At 46.6% G+C, this 15,461-nt stretch overlaps 1 protein-coding gene across 7 annotated transcripts in view; it reads right to left on the minus strand.

The window, feature by feature from the left end:
* Pkig (cAMP-dependent protein kinase inhibitor gamma) overlaps positions 1–15,461 on the minus strand; it is a 62,426-nt gene that overhangs the window by 12,835 nt on the left and 34,130 nt on the right. For 6 of the 7 annotated variants that reach the window (XM_050150963.1, XM_050150962.1, XM_050150960.1 and 3 more), the window contains one exon: positions 7,964–8,032. The exons of the other annotated variant lie outside the window; for it this stretch is intronic. The gene's annotated coding sequence lies outside the window, so the exon portion shown is untranslated. The remainder of the gene's footprint in view (positions 1–7,963; positions 8,033–15,461) is intronic. 7 annotated transcript variants of the gene reach the window in all.

Consider the following 15,461-nt stretch of genomic DNA (forward strand, 5'->3'; position numbering starts at 1 on the left):
ACTCTAAACTGCTTTCCAAATACATTTGAAAGGTCATGTCTTGCTTTTTCTTTTCCTTTTTAACACAATAAAGTATTTTGCAGAAGTTACAGAAAAAGAAAGCAGATTTTTCTTTTTTTTTTAAAGAGGACACAGGGTACAGGAGTGTGAAATGGTCTTATGGAAGGTTTCTCAGTCAGCAAAACTTCCCAGCATCTCTACAGCTAGAAAGACCTGCAGGTACCTGAGGGGAAAGCCAGGATCTACTAAACCAGCAGTCTCCAAACCATCTCTGCTAAGGAAGCTGGGAACAGAGAGGCCGCCAGGGTTGACATCAAAGTGCTCCCAAGTGCCCTAGGGCACATACAGTGCAAGACCCAAGTGCTCAGTACCAAGCAGAGAGCAGCCGTGGGCATGGCTTTGATCAGAGGTATGATGGGAGGGAGCGGTAGGGTGCCGGACCAGACATGACCATCAGTGATTCTGGACTGCTCGGGAGCAAGAACACCTTCCTGTTCATCTCTTAATTCTCTAGTGACTTTTCTGGTGGAGTGCCCAGTCACTACACCCTCTGGGTCTCCTGCTCCTCCTGGGACCCATACGTTAGAGTTTCTCCCCCAAATTCACAGTCCTGTGATCTGTGTGCTCCTAGGGGAAGGGACAATCCCTAAATATTTTATGTTGATGATCCCTAAAGAGCTTCAAACTCTCTCAGAATGTGTGAATCTGCCCACTTTCTATGTTACTGGGCTTCCTTGTCACCAGCAAGCCTCATGTGGTAAGCCATCAGCCTGCCCCCTTCAAGCCTTCCCCTTTCCACAGGCTGCTGGAAGTGAGAGTATGGAGCCATTCTTGATCCTCCGCTCCTCTGCAACCACAGACAGCTTGTCACCGGGTTCCATCACCTCTGCTTGCAGAACAGTTTCACTGTCACTGTCTACCAGCTGAGTGTCATGCAGAGGCCCTCTTACCCCAAACTGCTGCATGCCAATTTCCCACGCAGCCCCAGAGTTGTTCCTCAAACAGAAACTGGGCTGTGTGATTCCTCTGCTCCAGTCAACATCAGCAAACCCTAGGCTCTCTTGTCAAGCCCTGACGTCCATTCTGACCCAGTCCTGCCTTCTGCGCAGCTTTTCATTATTTCTGCATTCATGGCCAACTTTTTTTTAATATTTATTTTATTATGTATACAATATTCTGTCTGTGTGTCTGCCTGCAGGCCAGAAGAAGGCATTATATCTCATTTCAGATGGTTGTGAGCCACCATGTGGTTGCTGGGAATTGAACTCAGGACGTTTGGAAGAGCAGGCAATGCTCTTAACCACTCCAGCCCTCATGGCCAACTTTGCTCTGCTATACTGGAGCCTCCAATTCTCAAACCTACTATAATTCCAGACCTTCCCAGGCCTGGGAATTCTTGGCCACTCTCACCTCCTGTGCACTGCGCTATAAGTAGGCAGGTGACACCCTAGCCTCAAGTTTGCTTTTTTGTTGTTGCTGCTTGTTTTGTTTTTTATTTTTCAAGATAGGGTTTCCCTGTAGCTTTGGAGCCTTCCTGGAACTCACTCTGTAGACCAGGCTGGCCTCGAACTCACAGATATCCATCTGTCCCTGCCTCTCGAGTGCTAGTACTAAAGGTAGCCCAGCTAGCCTCAAGTTTTTAAAAGTTCCTTCTCTGAGGTTCCCAGGGCTCAAAACACCAAGGTTTCTCTTTCTCACTGTGTAAGTCAAGAAGGCCTGGTGCCTAGAGGCTAGTGCAGTGGACACAACTAGGGGTCTGAAGTCTAGTATCTGTCCCCAGAGTGACCCTTTTGGTACTGGCCAGCTCGCCTGACCAAGGGACAACTCTGAAACATGGGTGCTAATGCCTTGAGTGTGGCTGTGGGGTCTCTCAAAGCTCACTGGTAACAGGTTTTTAACAGAGATCCAGTGGTCTCTCTCGGGCTTGTAAACCACGTCTAAGACAAAGAAAGCATTATCATGGCTGTTTTGCAAAAGACAGGGGAAGCTCTGAGAGGTCGTAGCTTACCCACGGTCACATGGCAGATGTGGAGCAGTCCAGTCTATAATCAGGCTAGAGCACGGAAGTAACCTGGAATAAGGTCTAGTGTCTATTAAGATTTTTTTTAAGTGTCTGTTTTCTTTCTATCATTTTTTTTTTATCCCCTACCCACCCAGTCATCCCAGTCTCTAACCTCAAAGAAAGAATTTCAAAAAGTAGAACAGGAAACCGGGAAGGCTCAAGAAAATGTTTTTGCGCGCCAAAACAAACACCAGCTGTACTTAACCACACTTAAGCTGAAGGTTCCCACTGTGGTTTCTAGTTCTGAGTCAGAGTCTCATCATGTCCCTTAAGCTGGCCTCCACCTTCTTCTCCTGCATCAGTCTCCCTAGTTCAAGGAGGATAGGCCAGTACCTGGTTCTCTGCATTGGATTTTGTGCTAGAGATCAAATTCTTCAGTCTTTTCAGTGATGGCTCGTTGAGTGTACGTATTTGCCTCAAAATTATTAAATCCACGGCAATAGAAAAAAATAATGTGGGATACCAATTTAAAAAACCTCACCCTTTTAACAGCTATGCCCTACCCAGCAGGGCTGTGCTGTAACTTATGTAATCTGTCAGTCTGTGATGCTAAGGAGGCCATTGGGATGAAGTAGCAAACAGTCTTGCTGAATCTTTCGATGGCTAGGCACGCTTCTCCCCAGCTCTCCTGTCATTTGGGCCATACCTAAGCTTAGCTAGGGCTCAGCTGTAAAGCAAAACTTCTAGAGAAAAGCAGCCCCCTCTACTATGAAGGGAGGGGCAGGAAGGGAAAATGAAATCACTTCCAGGCAGGCTCACCCAAGTCCCAGGCTGGGCTAAGCTCCAGCTCTGCTGCTGCCAGGTGGGCATAGTTTCCCTAATCTTATGGGGCTCAAGTACGAACGAAGGGAGAAACGGCCCTCTGCAGTTGTTCTGCAACATGTCTACAAGTTGTCTGACACTCTGCCTAACAGGATGGGCATCGAAAAGGCTGTAACTCAGTGATGGGGCACTAGCCTCGTACATAGACAGTCCTTGGTTGAAGTTTTAGCACCATTCAAGAAAATATAAACAGGTAATGGAGGGTAATTTAAATCCTTTGGATGAGTTATGAGTTACTTCTGGAGCCATTTTTCTTCCTTCTGTACTGGGGATCCCACTCAGGGTCTTTCATAGACTAGAGCTATACCCAGTCTCTAATTTCTACCATAAGATCAACGATGGTGTCTGATTTCTAGGAGGAAGTTAGTGCACCTCCTACAGCATCCAGCTGACTCTCCTGGGATACCTGTCTTCTGTATTTGAGCAATACAGGAAATCAGAGGCCTCCACCCCTAATGAGGAACCCAAACTAGTTCCCGGAAGTGACCACACGAGGAGGCCTGAGCTGCACGATGGAGATGCTACTACAGGTCCCTTGTTAATGCAAATCTAGCCACTAGCTATGTGTGAGAGACAAAGACCAGAATTATGCAGGCAAGCTGTCCCAAGTCCCGACCTACAGAAATCAAGAGAGAAAGTAAGTTCGTAACTTCCCTCTCCACTACCGAGCATCGAGGTGAGGTATTCTGCAGCGGTGGAGAACTAGAGCAAACCTTGGGCACCTCCAGCCCAGGTTTCCTCTCCAACCCCTCTAAGAGCGTGGCAAAGTTACCCCAAAAATACACTGTGTGGGATGAAAGGAAACAAGAAAATATCATAACAATATTCATCCATTCATCCAAAAACTTGACTGACCACTCACTGTGTACCAAGTCTGTGACTGCACGCGTGGACACAAAGACAGCCAGACACACGTATGGCCTTGAGGAAGTTCATGGTCTAGTGAGGGCGACTACGAATTCCTTAACTCTTCACAGCTGAGGCTCTGAGGCACTTGATAGAACTGCTAGTGCTTTCAAACCCTTCCTCTCAGGGGGTTTGGAAATGACAGGCAGGGTGGGGCACTGTTACAATAGCCCTATTGACATTTTACTGATGAGAGAGCATAAAAGCCCACACACCTGGTAAGAGCGAAGAGTTTAGGAATACTTTAGGATAGCATATATAAACTTTAAAATGTCACAAACCTTGGTAGCTGAGAGCTATAGCTAAAAAGAATAGATGGAATGATAAAGAATACCCACCTGGCATCTTCTTCGGGTCTCTGTGCATGAGCACAGGTGTGTGCATGCGCATGCACACACACACATAAATCTTAAAAAAAAAAAAACCCTCCCACCCCTTGCCTACATCAATCCCAAAGTGATGTAGATCAGAGACATGCTCAGAGCTTCTTCGCTAATAAAGCCATTTATAAAATACATTTAGAGTCAAATTTCATTTCTCTAATTATTCTCTGGGAAGGACACATCCCACGCACACAAGATTCTCGCACTATTACTCTCTTAAGTGTCAGAGCTCTCATCTGGAGACATAAAGTAGATCTGCAGTTGCCTGGGGCTGGGGAGAGAACAAGAGGGTGGTGCCCAAAGGAGGCAGGGTTTCTTTGTGGGTGATGGAGATGTCTCCAGTTGATTGTGCTGATGGATGTCCAACTATGAGAACACTGAAGGGCACTGACTAGGACCCTTTAATGGGTGAACTATGTGGCATGTGAATTCATAAAGCTAGAGAAAGAAAACACTCTACCTAATTATGACGGAGAGAAACCCTTCTCCAGTAGACACTAGTGTATTAATGCGCTATGACCTACGTCTTCCTTCAGGATTTCAGATCACTCCTGTGAATGCAGTTTCTCATGCAGGATGTAACATAGTAATGCAAGGAAAGGATCTGGAGAAAGTGGCACCGTTTTCACAGATGAAGAACCCAACGCTCAGAGATGAGCTCTGATTCGGTCCCCTGGCATCACGTGGTAGTTGGAAGAGCTTGTGACTCAGTTTCTCATCCACAGTGCACCCCCCACCCCCATCTCCTCTCAGCACTTCTCCTAGTAACCAGGGTAGAATCCACTTCCACTTGGTCCTCTTCTACTTTCTAGTAGTTCCAGGATTTTGGGGATTCCAGCCCTTCCCTGCCTCCAGCCCCCTGCTGAGATTTTCCCCACTAGTAGAGCCAAGGTCTCTAGTGGGAAGCTGTCATGAGAACAGAGCTCTCCAGCTGCTATCAGCAAATCCTGTACACCCTGCCTGCCAGCTGCTTCCCAGGACACCAGGCTTGTGCCCTCTCCTGACTTAGGGCCTCTGGGAATCCCCTAGATGCATATGTTTGCAGTGGCTTGGTTGCAGCTGTCAGTTCCCAGGATTTTTTTTTTCCTACCAAATCCCGTTTAGGAGGGCTAGCCTCTGTTCCAGCTGCTTTTGGAACACTGAGAGCCAGAGCCCTGTGCGCCTTGACACTGCTAGGCTTTTTTTTTCGGGGGGGGGGGACCTTAAGTCATGGGCATAGCTTGATACTTACAATGTTGTCTTAGTTTGGGTTTCTATTTCTGTGAAGAGACACCATGACAATGGCAACTCTTTTAGGGAGTAGCTCACTTACAGTTTCAGAGGTTCAGTGTGATGTTATGTACGTTTTTGTGTGCATATAGATTCATATGTACATTCTGAAGGGTACAAGAATAAGAATATAAAAATGTAGATCCCAGAAACAAGAATATAGAAATAAAGAAATATAAAGTTGTAAGCCTAAGAGAATGAGAACAGTCTGTCGGTAGCTTTCTCAGCAGCTTGAGGATTAACTATTTATTAACAGTGGGTTACTCTGCTTTACAACCCATAGCTCTATTTACAAGGTTAAAGCATCTCTGCAAACTGAGAGCCTAACACCCCGGCCATCCTTGATTAAAGACAGATATGAGCTGAGTTAACTTTCAGGAGATAGATCTATGACCTCTGGGTTCACATTTTCCCTGCTCTGTGAGACTGGCAGCATCAAAGGGGAGAGCGCAGGGCTTCAGTCAACACCGCCTGCAAGTACCAAGGAAGACAACAGATTAAGTACAAACACTAGTTTAACTGAAAAACTCTGTTAAGGGAGATTGTAAAGCTAGGCAATCTATGAGTTTTCCCTGGAGATTGTAAAAATTTCTTTGTTCAGATCTACTGCTTGCTATACCTTACTATAAAAAGGTGGGTTCAGAAACCGGCCTTTACCACAACCTTACAAAATTCATCTCTGGCTGTGTTCTCAGCTAGCTGATAAGCTTTTTGTGCCCCATAGAGATTTTTTATTTTTCCCTGGAATTGGGTTTCTGAAATAAAGTTTGCTTCTGGTTTATTAGACTTTGGTGGTCTTTCCTCTTCTTTGTGTGACCCCCCTGGACCCAACACATACTAAATCATCTAAATGATTACTACATTTAGCTAATTACATATCTAGCACCTCACTTTTTTGTGATGAGACTTCAGAGCTATCCTATTAGCAACTTTCAAGCAACTAACACATTATTATTGGGTCTAGTTGTCAATACTATATATTAGATTTATTATTATTTATTTTTTAACTATGAACCATCAAGTCTGCCTATGTTTAAGTTTCTAAGACCCTCACCAGCTGTTCTCCATAACTGCTGCATGGATTTACATGCATCTCTGCCCTTTTACAACAGTGCACTGCACGGATTTACACGCACCTCCGCCCTTTTACAACAGTGCGCTGCAGTTCAAGTGCACTTCCCTGATGACTAGAAAGGATCTTCCCATGCATCTTTCAGCTATTTGTATGTCAACCTAGGGAAAGTGATGATGGGGTAGAGTAGTACAAACTTGTAGTTCCGGCCCTCGACAGGTAGAGAGGCAAGAGGAGTGTGATTATAAGGCCAGCCTGGGCTACATAAAACCCTGTCTCAAGAAAGCAAAAAAGAAAAAACTTAAAAGGCCAGGTATTTAAGAACCACGTGTGTGCCACATGACTAGGCCCAGGACTTGGGAGGAGGCAGGAGTCCCAGCATTTGAGAGCAGGAAGCAGGAAGATGAAGAAATAAAGAAAACCTCAGCTGGGGCTGGGGAGATGGTTCAGTAGTTAACAGCACTGACTACTCTTCCAGAGGACTTGGCTTCAGTTCCCAGCCCCATTCACAACTGTCTGAAACTCCAAGATCTGACACCCTCATGTAGACATACATGCAGGCAAAACATCAATGCACATACAATAATATAAATTTTAAAAAAATAAATAAAATGTTTTTTAAAAAGAAAGAAAGAGCCAAGCAGTGGTGGTGCACGCCTTTAGTCCCAACACTCGATGGCAGAGGCAAGTGAATCGCTGTGAGTTCGAGTCCAGCTTGGTCTACAGAGCGAGTTCCAGGACAGACTCCAAAGCTACAACAGAGAAACCCCGTCTCAAATAAACCAAAAGAGAGAGAGGAAGGAAGGAAGGAGAAGCCAACAGTCATGCCACCTGGTTTAGACCATGTACTTCTATGCCAGAATCCTTGGCTATCATAAAACTATGACCACTGAACCTAGGAAGCACTCTTCCAAGCAACATGTTCACACTGTACATGCACTTTGTTTCCAAGTGGAAGGTGCCTGCCCCATCCCTCCTCACAAGACTGCTGGCTGTGCCCATTTCTTTGGGCTGGGCTTTGCTTGTTTTGGTAATTCTAACAAAGTCTTAAAGTGACAATTCCCATACCAAGCCCTGGGTGTTGTGAACATCTCTTTCTAACAGATACATGCAGGGAAAGTTGGCGTCACACCTAAAGCTGCTACCCAGCTATGGATGACTCCATCTGTTTGGGTATATGGCTGAAGAAACCTGCGAAGGCACCGGAAGGAAGCTGTCTTTCCAATACTGTGAAGAAATCGACTGGACGGGAGTCAGGCCTGTGACACTGCAGCATGCCGTTATATAACTGCTGCTAAGAGCCACCCTGCCTTTTTTTTAGGTGACCAAAATTCCCCTCAAACTTCATTTAGAACCTATGGACTTTCTTTCAAGCAAGAAAAAGAGAGAAGACGTGTAGGCAAACTCGGGATGTGACGGCACAGAAGTGTGAACTGCACAGCTACCCACCTAGTTTAATTTCTTCTTCCTGCTTGCATCGCTTCAGGTGTTTCACTCTTGATTAATCAGTGTGGAAGTCTAGAAACCAGAAGAAAAGAAAACAAGATTAGAGTCAGGCACGCTCTGGCTAGAAACTGGAGCAGCCTTTGGGAAGACAAGCTTGCACTATCTGTTAACATGGAATGAGCACCTTTGTGTGAACCCAGAGGTCAGGAATAGGTCCAGAGATACATTCCAACAAGTAAAAGCTACTGTGTGGAGTTAACTGTCTGTATGGGATGGAGTTATTTTCCTGGGTATCAGTGCCGAAACACCACACAGCCATTGCAAAGTATACAGACATGGAAAGAAGTTTATGTTTAATTGCTTAAAAGAATATTGTAGCCTGGCAATGATGGCGCACGCCTTTAATCCCAGTACTCAGACGGCAGAGGCACAGATCTCTGTGAGTTTGAGGCCAATCTGGTTTACAGAGCTACTTCCAGGATAGCAGGAAGAAAAAAATTGTGAAATTGCATATATTACTGCTGCTCTTTTGTGGGAACAATCTTCCTATATAGTTCCAACTGGCCCTCCAATCTCCTCCTCAGTGTGAGGTGAGAGGTGTGTGACGCACACGGCTACTACACACCTACATGGAACAGTAAGACGCATTTGTTCTTACTCTTTGGGCCAGGTGTGGAGTGGTGGTGGTAAGGACCAAAATAGAAAAGGGCTTCCATTCCACTGTTGTGTTTTGGTTTTTTGAGACATGCTCCTGCCTAGCTGGAGTTCTCTGTGTTGCCATGCAGATTTCTGTGAACTTAGGGTCAGCAAGGCTACAAAGTGAGAGCCTGTCTACTCAATAGATAAAGTCTACAAAATAAACTCCCTCCCTTCTGGGAAGCCCATTTCATCCAGCCCTGGGAGTAGCTGGCCTCTGGGAAGAGGATGCTTCAGACCATCGCATCTGCTCACTGGCTGCTCCCAGCAGATGCTCTGGCTTCCATATCCCACAAGACCAGGAACCCAGATAAGAGTGAAAAATGTGAATACTGTTTGAATCATTTTTTTAAAGATTTTATTTATTATGTATACAGTGTTCTGTCTGCATGTCTGTTTGCATGCCAGAAGAGGGCATCAGATCTCTTTACAGGTGGTGAGCCACTATATCATTGCTGGGAATTGAACTCAGGACCTCTGGAAGATCAGACTGTGCTCTTAACCACTGAGCCATCTCTCCAGCCCTGTTTGAATCATTTAGACAGAGGATAAAGCAGAGGAAATGATAGAAATTAAGAGTGAAAGATGGCAAGTGCTCCCCATAGTTGCCAAGGGAACTGCCTAACTGCATCAACCTTCCAGAGTTCCCGGGAGGGCCTCTTCTCCCCTCTGCTTCAGGGTTTTGCTTCTAACTTTTTCTTAATTGATAATAAAGATGTCAATGAAATAGCAATGACACCTCCCATCTTCACATATCCCCCTCACTGCACTCAACCTCTGCCCTCCATGCTTCTCCATGGCAGCAGCCACCATAGAGCAGGCCCCATGTTCAGGCCCCGCTGTGCTGTAAATTTCAGCAGTCTCCTTCCCCTCCCTATGCTTTGCCTACACCAGCCTTCGTTCAGCTTCCCTAACATTCTACAGGCTTCCCGCCTCTAATCGTCTTGCTCGAGTGCTCCTCTCCCTGCCTGGGTTAGTCTTCAGGCTCCATGACATGCCTTAACCTCGGCTCTCGGCAGCAATGCCTTCTGAGGCCGTTTAAACACCACCTCTTTGAGGAAGCCCTGCCCCGCGCTCTCCTGTATCTCAGCGTGTTCAAGCAGTCCGCACACCTATTCTTGCTCTGGGTGAATGAATTTGAGAAGGGCCACTCCTGTTTTCTCTTACACCATTCCTCTCTCACCACGCCCAGTGCAGGCAATGAATGAATACTGGCTGACCACAGGAAAGTATTATCAACATGAACTGAAAGGGAGGCCTCAACACTGCAGCTCCTGCCTTCCCAGGCTTGCCATCACTCTTGGGCCTCTCTTGGAACACATAACAACAACGTTTTTGTGTGTGTATGTGTGGAAACAGGGTCTTGGGTGGGGGGCAGGGTTGAGACAGGGTTTCTCTGTGAAACAGTCCTGGCTATCCTGGAGCTCACTCTGTAGACCAGGTTGGCCTCAACTCACTGAGATCCACCTGCCTCTACCCCCCCTCCCCTAGGAGCTGGGATTAAGAGTGTGCACCAACACATCAAATTCCAGGCCAGCCAGGGCTACATAGTGAGACTCAGTCTCAAAACAAATTAAAATAACTAAAAATTTAAGTCTTACCCCCTTCCTATTCTCAGCACAGCACCATTCAGGAGGCTTACCACCCAGATTTTAACCAGTAGGGCAGGACAAATGGAGGTGGCAGCCCCTACCCACTCAGATGGTAGTTCTGCCTGTATGTGAACAATACCAGAATATGCATGCCTCCAAGATACACAAGTGCACAGGACACTAGGCCCAGGGAGAAACATGACAGTGTGAGGAGAGGAGGGTAAAGGGGAACTTAGATACCACGGAGTGGAACCACGGAGTGGTGATTTAAATATTTTTCTGCACCATCTAGTTTTCCTTCCTTGAGTATGTTCGAAGTTTTTAACTGGGGAAGGAAGAACATCACAATAAACACTATAAAAACAAACCAACAGAAAATCCACTGGTGACTTGAGATTCCAAGTCACCCATCCCTACAGTTGGGGTTCCCAGTCCTGGGCCATCCATGTATTGTGTGGAAGAGTTCCTGAAGCACAGGGGACAGGAAGGTGAAGGAGCGCATGCCTTGGCTGCAGCAGCTGCTGCCAGCTGTTCCCATCACAAGAGCTGCAAAGCTGTCAGCACAGGAACTGGAGAGGGTGTGGGCTCAAAGCAGCTGGAGCTCAAGCCTCTGCAGGGATCCATGGCCCAGCGCACACAACCCCTCCACGTATTTCACTTGGACCACTTGGCACAGGCCACAGCAACTGCTCACTCCCCTGCTGTCTTCCCTTAACCACAGGGCCTAGGAAGTAGTCCTGTGGTGGAGAGCTTGCCTGACAAGAACTTGGTTTAAATATCACTGCTTCATTTCGAGACCAGCCTGGTCTACTAGAGCTAGTTCCAGGACAGGCTCCAAAACCACAGAGAAACCCTGTCTTGAAAAACAAAAACAAAAACAAAAACAAAAAAAATCAACCAAAACCAAACAACAGCAACAACCCAGAAATCGTGTGGATTTTGAGCAGGGTCTGGTAGCATAAGCTACCATACTATAATTTCAAGCACGAGGGAGGAAGAGGTAGAGGAAAGAGGAAGAGGAAGAGGAAAGATTAGTAATGGCCACTTTCAGCTATCAGTGAGTTTGAGCCAGCTGAAAAGATTCTGTCTCAAAAAGAAGAGGGGTGAGAAGAAAGAGAAAACAACTAAAGCTGGGTCTGTAATCACCGATCCCTCTAGCCCAGTGCTCAGAATTGCAGGACTGTGAGAGCTAGCCCTAACCTAAACTGCCTGGGGGTAGGGAGGGAACAACTCCATCCCAGTCATTAAGGATACTTCTTTTTTTCCCTGGGTGGTCTGGTTTGTTGCCGACTTATACAGTACTGCCTGTGATGGCTAAGAAACCTAACCCAGCACCAGGCACCCCTAATAGCTGTTGACCTTCGACCTGAAATGCCTGTGGGATCCTAGTGGCCTGCAGGTGCTAGCCAGGTGAGATAAGAAGTAACTAAGCAGTTTGCTCTGGCTTTGGTACTCAGGCTCTGGGTCTGGGATGAAGGTCTCTTTATCACTGTACAAGGGGGAAGGGGGAAGATGACAAACAACTGAGGGGAAGGAAGTCTCCTCCTCCTCCTCCAGCTGTGGGTTCCATAGAGCATGAGGAAACTGTGATGTCCACCTTTAAAAACCCTTCCTTAGCCCTTTTGGCACACAAGCACCTGATTTGGCTCTAAGGCTGTTGTCCTTCTGCCTGCAGTAAGAATAAATTCATTTAGTCTAAATCTGAACTGAGTCTTTGTCTTTGGTCTTTCCCAGCGGATTCAAACTCTTTGAGCCCCTCAACACACATTTACAGAGTTATTAGAGGGACCACTCTATAAGGCACTGCCCAGAGCTGACCTAGAGCTCTCACAAGTGTGTCCTTTCTCTGGGGGCTCCAAAGGTCCATTATCCCGTCCTAAAGAGCCAAATGGAAGCAGGAATTTCTTTGAACACCAACGAAGCTTCTCTTACATTTGGGACTGCTGGCTCCATGGAGCACTATGTTCTAATCTGCCATTCACAATCTACTGGCCTCACAGCCAGTGCAACTCCCAGGGAAGCCAGTGCATTTAGAGGAAGCAAGGCCATTGTCCTAAGTACTGCTGAAGGGTTTCCAGGAGGTGGTAAGCACAGCCGTGAGCCTTGAGTAATAACTGTTTGCAAGAGTTTCCACCTCTGACTGTGCTTAGCAATCATGTCTGGCGCCTGAGCTCAGCTGAGGAGAGTAGGTAGGCTCAACTTCTTACAGGCACAGCTGCCAGGCTAGGGTTCTCTGCTCCCAGGCAGGAGCACCCACCACTTCTTCCTGCCTCTGTGCTGATAACTGACTTGAAGGTCAGAATTTGGTGTCCAGGTGACAGAAAGCAGCCCCGAAGCCTGGTTTGTAGAGCCAAGAGGCAGTACTGGGGAGCCTGACATAAACACTATCCTACAAGTCCACTAACATCCTCCTACGTGTAGTAAAGCAGCAGTCTAGCGCATGCACTTCCGTTTTCTTTTGTTGGTTTTTGTCATTTTGGTGATGGTGGCTGTGGTGGCGCTGGCTTGGAACTAACTCTACATAGGTTTGAGGCTAAGGATAGCCTAAAATTATAGCACAGCGCTCTTGCTTTAGCTTTATAAGTGCAGGGATTACAGGTGTGAATTATCATGCCCAGCTGGAGAGTTTGGTACCAATCTACAGGTGCTAATTTACTGTATTTCATCCACCCTCACGACACCCTGTGGGGTGGGTTTGGGTGTGATCCCAGCTTTGCCTGAAGGCTGACAGGTTCTCCAGGAGGAATGAGGTCTGCCCAGGGCATCTGCGCTAAGGAGTGAAGTATGCTCTCCTGCCTTCCCACCAAACTCGAGATTGAAAGCAAGTAGATGAGACACACCAAGTCCAGGGATTACAGAAGCCCACAGTGGAGAAGGGCCAGGAGCAGACAGCAGACTACAATGTATAGCCAACTAAGTGGGGAAAGGTAACAAACCTACGCCCATGGCCTAAGCCGTGGGTTTAGAATAAAACACCACTCTGCCTTCTGACTTTGGTACAATACCCCTCCTCGAGCAGACAGAGAAACTGAGCCCCAGGGAGGTGATATGGATGGGACAGCAGCTCTGGGGCAGGGACAGACTACTCTCACTCAGCACTCTATCACCTGCAAGAGGTGAGAATCTGAGCAAGTCACTCCCCATCTCTGTAGCTCTTTCTGGAAGATGGAAAAATCCCTGCATCAGTGCTGCGAGGATGAAAAGGAATCAGCTGAGATGCTCTAGCCTTGCATGTAACACACACTCGAGGAAGACAGGAACCCACACAGGAGCGCAACACAGAACTCTCTTCCTATTCCCGAGATGCCCTAAACTCACCACCAGGGTGGCGCATATCAGGAAAAGCCCTATAATGGCGCTCTGATAGCATAAACAAGACACTAAAGCCATGCTCACCTTGCACATGAAGAAGACATGCCACTCACCACTTTCCATCTGCTTCCTGGCAGAGACCGGGTGCCCCCAGTCCCAACCTTTCAAAGCATCGTGGCCTCATTACCTCCTGAGAAAGAGGGATGATCCCTATCCAGAGTCCCCAGCTCTAGGGCCCACGTTGAGGGCTGAGGCATTGAAGAAAAACCTCCCAATGCCCTTGCTACAGGGTAGAGTCCAGCTTGTATGGCACGGCCACTGGGAAGTCTGCAGTTTTAAGATATGCCCAGCTGCTGGGAGAGCTCTCCCTTTAACCCCGACCTTACTTCAAACAATTTCTAAACAACACATCCTCCTGAGGATTAGGGTCTCTGATGGCCCTGAAGATAAAGAATTAACAAGACCGGAACAACAACTGACTTTTGCTTTTGTCTGCGTCCCAGCGGTGGACACCCTTTCCCTGCAGCAGCAGAGACGCCAGATGAAAAGAAAAGGCTGGGAGGCAAGAACAGGGAATTTCCCCTCCATCTCTCATCTCTCTTGCCAAATGAAGACCTAGGGTGGCAGGTTTTACGTTGGAATGGAATTGTGAGGCTGGAAAGATGTCTCAAGCAGTTAAGAGCACTTACTCCTCTTCCAGAGGACCCAGACTTGGTTCCCAGTTCCCAAGTAGCTCACAAACACCTCTAACTCCAGTTCCAGAGGATCCTATCAATGCCCTCTTGCCTCCAAGGGTTCTGACGTAAGTGCCATTAAACCTGACTTTTTCATATAAGCTAGGGATCTGAACTCAGGTCCTTGTGCTTACACAAGCAAGGACTCTTTACTCACTGAGCCACGTCTCCTGCCCAGTGTCCTCTTGATTTTCCCACTCAGCCAGTTTTTAGCCATTTTGAAATACCAAAAACCTAGGGCACTTTGCTTCAAAAGCTATAATAGTCAGCCTCAGAAGAAAAGAAACATACATACAATCACCTGGTTTTGTCCCTTCATTTAGATACAAACCAGGTCCAAGTGCATCAAACACTTGTGAAGATCACATGCTTTCCTTGGATGGCTCTTTACTACACGGTGACTTTTTTTGTGGTGCTGGGGATGGAAGCCTGGAGATCATGTACATGGTAACAAGTGCTCCACGCTGAGCTACACCTATTCTATCACTGGTTTTGCTTCCCAACGCTAGATATTTCCATTTTAGTTATAACTTCTCAAATATATTTAACCTGTGAGGCTCAAAACTGTCTGTAACTCTACTACTGGCCTCTGCAGACACTAGGCACGAAAGCGGTACAGGCAGATACTGAGTATACATGCAGGCAAAACACTCATACACAAAAAAATATAGTAATTTTCAAATATCAAATCTATTTAATCTGATAATTGGGAAGATGGGCCACAGCTGCCATAAGCCATCTCTAGTCACCTGAGAACCTCATTTGAGACCCAAAGAGGGACCTAGTGGTAACAAGGGCCCCTTCCTTCCTCTCTGCAGAGTGAGCTGCCTTGTTTAAAAACCTGAAAACAGGCTCCAAGAGAAGGAAAGCGTAAAGGTTTATATGGTCAAGGAAGAGAGCACAGAGTCAAAGTCTAAGATCACTCCTGAGCCTGGAGGTCTCCACACAATTGCTACAGCATACAGGAATGCCTTTATGAACCTAAACAAGTTGGTATCCGAAATTTAACACACAACCAGCACTTGAGAGGTGGAAGCAGGAGGATTAGGAGTTTTAATATACCAATTTTATATGTGTGAGATATGTCTTTTAAGAATTTGTAAAACTTTTTAAATTGGAATTTTAAAAAACCATTGTAATTATAAAACTATTAAAATTTTACAGATA

Source organism: Alexandromys fortis, unplaced genomic scaffold (genome assembly GCF_014885135.2).
Source record: "Alexandromys fortis isolate MF-2015 unplaced genomic scaffold, M_Fortis_MF-2015_v1.1 scaffold_27, whole genome shotgun sequence".
In the NCBI taxonomy this organism is placed as follows: Eukaryota; Metazoa; Chordata; class Mammalia; order Rodentia; family Cricetidae; genus Alexandromys; species Alexandromys fortis.